At 35.3% G+C, this 5131-nt stretch overlaps 1 pseudogene across 1 annotated transcript; it reads right to left on the bottom strand.

Annotated features, from left to right (window-relative positions):
* Positions 1-209: 209 nt before the first annotated feature.
* LOC143606840 (uncharacterized) lies at positions 210-3649 on the bottom strand (annotated as a pseudogene). Its single transcript, XR_013148824.1, has 11 exons — positions 3326-3649; positions 3169-3244; positions 2412-2617; positions 2235-2321; positions 2007-2099; positions 1777-1931; positions 1600-1684; positions 1446-1532; positions 766-890; positions 577-678; positions 210-469 (listed from the first exon to the last, which is right to left on the bottom strand). The product of XR_013148824.1 is annotated as an uncharacterized LOC143606840 (transcript).
* Between the last annotated feature and the right edge of the window lie 1482 nt (positions 3650-5131).

The raw sequence follows: 5131 nt of genomic DNA, 5'->3' as shown, positions 1-5131 counted from the left end.
CACTGAGCAAACACATTAATATACTCTCTCACCTGCTTTTAACTATTGCTACCAGACACAAGCAATCAGATTCAAGTTTGATCATCATTTTGGTCCACAAACTGTACAGGGCGTGAAACTTTCTCATTTATACAGCAAATCAAATTGCATCAAAAGAACACAATGACCACATGATTTGAGCTTTAAATGAAACAGAACACCTACTGATGCAACACCATAAAACCAGCAATGCATGCATTTTCTATCCTACAAATATGTCTAGTCCAAAATGTGTATCAAGTGAAATCTAGATCCAAATTCATCATCTTAGTATCGGGGAATAAGGAGCTGGGCATGGAGATATTGACAGATCTGGTAATTTGTTTATCAGATCAACCGTTACCTCCAAACATCTGCTTAATATTTTCTTCTCACACCTCAAAAGCTGTGTAGCAACTCGTTTCTTGGGATCAATATCACATTCTGCCAACTGTATTCGCCAACACCCATAATTAATAAAATATTTCACAGCCCAATTGACCCATTATCTAACCCACGTCATCTAAACTTGAAAAATAAAAAAAACAATGATATTACCAGGGCTTCATCTTCACTTAAAGTAGTGGGATAACCTGCCAGTCTTTCTCTAAAATAAGTAGCTAGTTGGTTCAGAACTGCATATTCCATACACGGGCTTACCTGTATTATCATAAAACTGATATAATAAAGATACTGAATTACTGATCTTAACTGAAAATGACAATGGGTCCCACATGATGGACTTACCGGACATACTGGACCTTGAGAGCATATAACCGACTCCATCTCTAAAGGATCTGAAACATAACCTAACCTAACCTCACATATGGAAGCATATCTAGAATGGTTTCTCTTTCCTTCCCCACTTTAACCTTTGCGGATGATAAAGATTAAAAATTTTAAATCTAATCAATATCAAGCACCCATCTGCAACATAAATTATAGAGAAAATTGCACAAATGGTCCCTGTGGTTTGACCATATTGCAAGTTTGGCCCCAAATTTTTACAGTTGCAAACTTAGTCCAAAAATTTGAGAGGGTTGCACGTTTAGTCACCATCGTTATTTCAGATAGTTTTGTAATGAAAATGTGAGGTCATGTGCTAGTCATGTGAGGCTAATTGTATCTTTTTAAATTTGAGATCCTAATAAATCACCTTCGCTCAGTGCAAAGTAGAAGGTTCAGTGCATAATCGAAGTTGATAAAGGCAACGTTAGGAGTTCTAGAATTTGAAAGTATTTCATTACGGTTTCAAACTTAAAGAGACACAATTACCCTCACAAAAATGGCACATACCTTTCCGTTAAAACTAGTGCAACCCTCTTACAAAAGTTTGAACTAAGTTTGCAATTTTTAAAATCCAAAAAATTTACAATCCCCGGACCATTTGTGCAGTTTCATAAAGTGAAAGTAAGAGTAAATTATACCTGAAAAGTTTGTATAGTCAGCCTTCCATTTCTTTGAGCAACCAATCTCTTATCTTGATATTGAGGATCCTCTGTATTTAATGCTGCCTGGAAACCAAGAGTCATATTCTTGAAATGGTAAAATTTCATGAAGATATTAGAATTTCAAATTAACCTCGACCACCAAACGGTCATAAGAGTTATCTTCATCAACAAAACCATAATTGATTAGTAGTTTTGAATTAGGCTGTGGCCCACACCTACAAACATTTGTATAATAGAGATCAACATTACGCTCTCACAAACAGTCAAATATGGTATAATATAATCCAAAAGAAAGCAGATAGTATACCATACTACAATAGATTGTCCAGCTAGGTAAGGACGATCAACAACCAATTGGACAGCTTCATCTACAGCTGTTAACATGGCCTTGCAGTTGCTTCTATAGGTCAACAGAGGTGGTCCAAGTGGAACCAATGCAAACCTTCGTGCCAAACTCACATTCTAAAAGTAAATACTCCATCAGAAAGAGACCAATGACAACCAAGTATTACCAAATAATAAGAGTATAAGACAAACCTGCAAATGCACGACACAAGATTGAACTGCTACAAAGGCTTGTTTGAATATCTCAAATGGAAAGGCCTCGGTAGGGATATCAAATGGATATTGCTGCCCATACAAAAAAAAGTCAATTAAAGCAATCAATCATGTTAATAACTGAAATTTAATAAACAAAAACCAAAATTTATCCATTTCTTTATAATTTGTGATACAAATAGCACCAAATGTACAAGAAAAACACACCTGGAATAGTGATCCAGCCATAAACCAGACAGTGTCAAGCTCGTTATACTCTTTTCTAATGCCTTCTGCTCTCTCAAGAACTTCAGCCTACAAACATTACAATGTAGATTAAGCCTGTTGTCTCTTTGTGTGGAAGGTTTCCTTTTGAAATATTATCGTCAAAACAGAAAGAAATACCTTAATGGGACTTCCATTCAGATAATTCAGTTCAGATTCAGACCACAAGAGTGGTGATTCAACAGCTAGTTGCCCCCTACCGCGCTGGCGGTCAAGCTCTCTTATATAAGGGTACCAAAAAGACTCCTTTCCTTGTTTTTTCTCATACATTAGATACAAAGCTAGGCAAGCTAACTCCGATAACTTGTTCGTGGTTAACAGTTCCGCTGCATTTACAATCACGCAAAAGAGTCCTAGTCATAATAATGATCTACCAAACAGACTGCAAAACCTAACACAAGTTGCTTAACAAATCATAAATCTACATTTGCATATGTGCAATCATATATATGCACATCTAACATATGAAATTGAACCTATACAGTTTATGTGTAAAAATATTGGATATCAGTCAAGAATCGATATTTGAGATATCGGTTATCGTGGTGAGAGATCGGTAATTATAATATCATGCAGAATTTATATATATAGCAATTTAACAGTAACAATACACTATAATCTCCTATCATTAACAAATTAACCTTTTGTAACTTACAAAACACTAACAGTTGTAGCAAGTAGGAACTGATTAAGATTTGAAACACTAACATTAAACACTAAAAAATGGCAATTAAGACTTAAAAAACTGATATCAGAAAAATCGGTAATATATTGGTCAATATCGCCTGTATTATCGGTACCGATAATTTTGATCGATAGAGGTCCGATAAGCGCTATAGCACAGATATCAACTACATTAAATTGAAGAGCATCTTACCAACAGTCTCGTTCCCCAAAACTCTCTCAAGCGTTACAATCAAAGAATTTGGAACCGAAAATGCAACATCACCTGCCTACATTTCATCATAAAATACACCAACAGTTAACTAACCAATTGAAATACAACAAAACTCAGTAAAGAAAAATGGTGGAACCTGTAAATGTTGACCTGCAGCAACGTAATGAATGGGACGATGGCGTGAATCATACGCTGGGCGTTCTTTGAGAAGCACTTTACACGGAGGCAAGCCGTTATTATGCATCCATGTTTTCAAATCTACATCCTCCTTGTGAAAGGAGGACGTGGTGGAGACGAGTGCATCGGAGCTTGAAGCCACGCACGTGTTTGAAGTACGCCAGCGGAAATCTCTTGGATTTGAAACTGAAACCCTAGGTTGAAGATGATGATGATGAGTTGGATTGGAATTGGAATTGGAATTGAATATGCATTTGGTTAGCTGTAGACAGGTGAGGTCCATTGTTGATGCGGTTGAATCAGATATGGATCATTTATAATGAAATTAGGGTTTAAGAGGTTCAGATTGAGATCGGATGACTGAATTAATGAAGGTTTGCTGGTAGCGTTCTTGTGTGCCAGGAGGGATAAGGAGATCAAATCATTTTACCTACCTTTTTTAACCCACCAACGAAAGACCGATATGCAGGGTGTCCAAAATAGGGCTATAAACGAGCCGAGTTGGGCCCATCTAGAGTGTGCTCAAGCTCGAGCTCGAACTTAATCGAGCTCGGCTCGTTTTCTTTATCGAGCTGAAAAATTGAGCTCGAGCTCGGCTCGTTTAAAGTTCGAGCCGGGCTCCTTTAATTTTTTTTAAATTTTTATTTATTATTTATTATTTTATATTTTAAAATTTTGATACATAAAATACAAAAATATATAATTTTAATATACGTATTATATAAAATTTATAAATTAGAGAATTTATAAATTTATATGTTTTATTTTCGTTATTCTTTTATAAGGTTTTAGGTATCGAGTGACATAATATATGCATAATTTTATTTATTTATTTTTTGGTATTATATTATTACATATAGATATTAAAATTTAGGGTTTAATTTAAACGATCCGAGCTAACGAGTGGAGCCAAGAAGGAGCCACGAGCCGAGCTGACCCTGGCTCGAGCTCGGCTCGTTTAGAAATCGAGCCGAGTCGAGTCGAGCTCATTTAGAATCGAGCTTTTTCGAGCCGAGCTTTTTTCGAGCGAGCCGCGAGCCGCAAGTTTTTTGAACAGCCCTAGTCCAAAATACCCCAACGCGAATAACTTAATTAGGGTATAATAAAAATAAAAAGTGTATGAAGGCATAAATAATTGGCATGTGTTAAGTGGGGATCAAAAGAAAAGGAGTATAAAAAAACGTTCGTGTAAAAAAGTTATAGACATTTTAAAATGATGGGGGAATTGACATGTGTCTTGCATGTGAAGAGAAAAAGTCAACAAAGGTGGGTTATTACCTTCATGTCATTCCTATCAATTTTTTTTATTAAATTAATTTCAATCATTCAAATCTAAGATCAATGAATTAGAATCCTTCTCACCATTCTCATTTTTGTTGTCCTTTGTATTTTAACTTTATCCTCGAAGTATTAATCGACCCGAATTGTCAATAGGGTCGAGTTGCCAGTTCATATTTGAAAAAAAAAATCGGGTTTCGGGTTAACCCGAATAACCCGATGAGTGGTGATACTTAACTTCAAGTACAATTATGAAAAGGCGAAATAAGAACTAAAAAACAATATTGTAAACTTTATAGATGAGTTAATTATTCTGCTTATTCATGAACCGATGAAAAGTTCATTTATGTTATGTTTATTTAATTTAACGAACAAACATGAACACATTTTTCACTATTCATCTATCTTCGTGAGCATTCGTTTACGATCGTTCATTAAAGTTTTTTACATTGGTTCATGTACATATATTTTCATTCATATTCGTTTA

Source organism: Bidens hawaiensis, unplaced genomic scaffold (genome assembly GCF_021521415.1).
Source record: "Bidens hawaiensis isolate Kalapana, Puna unplaced genomic scaffold, B.hawaiensis_p1.1 tig00077533_1, whole genome shotgun sequence".
Classification (NCBI taxonomy): domain Eukaryota; kingdom Viridiplantae; phylum Streptophyta; class Magnoliopsida; order Asterales; family Asteraceae; genus Bidens; species Bidens hawaiensis.
The sequence above is the reverse complement of the archived record's forward strand: the minus strand, read 5'-3'. Positions and strand labels throughout refer to the sequence as shown.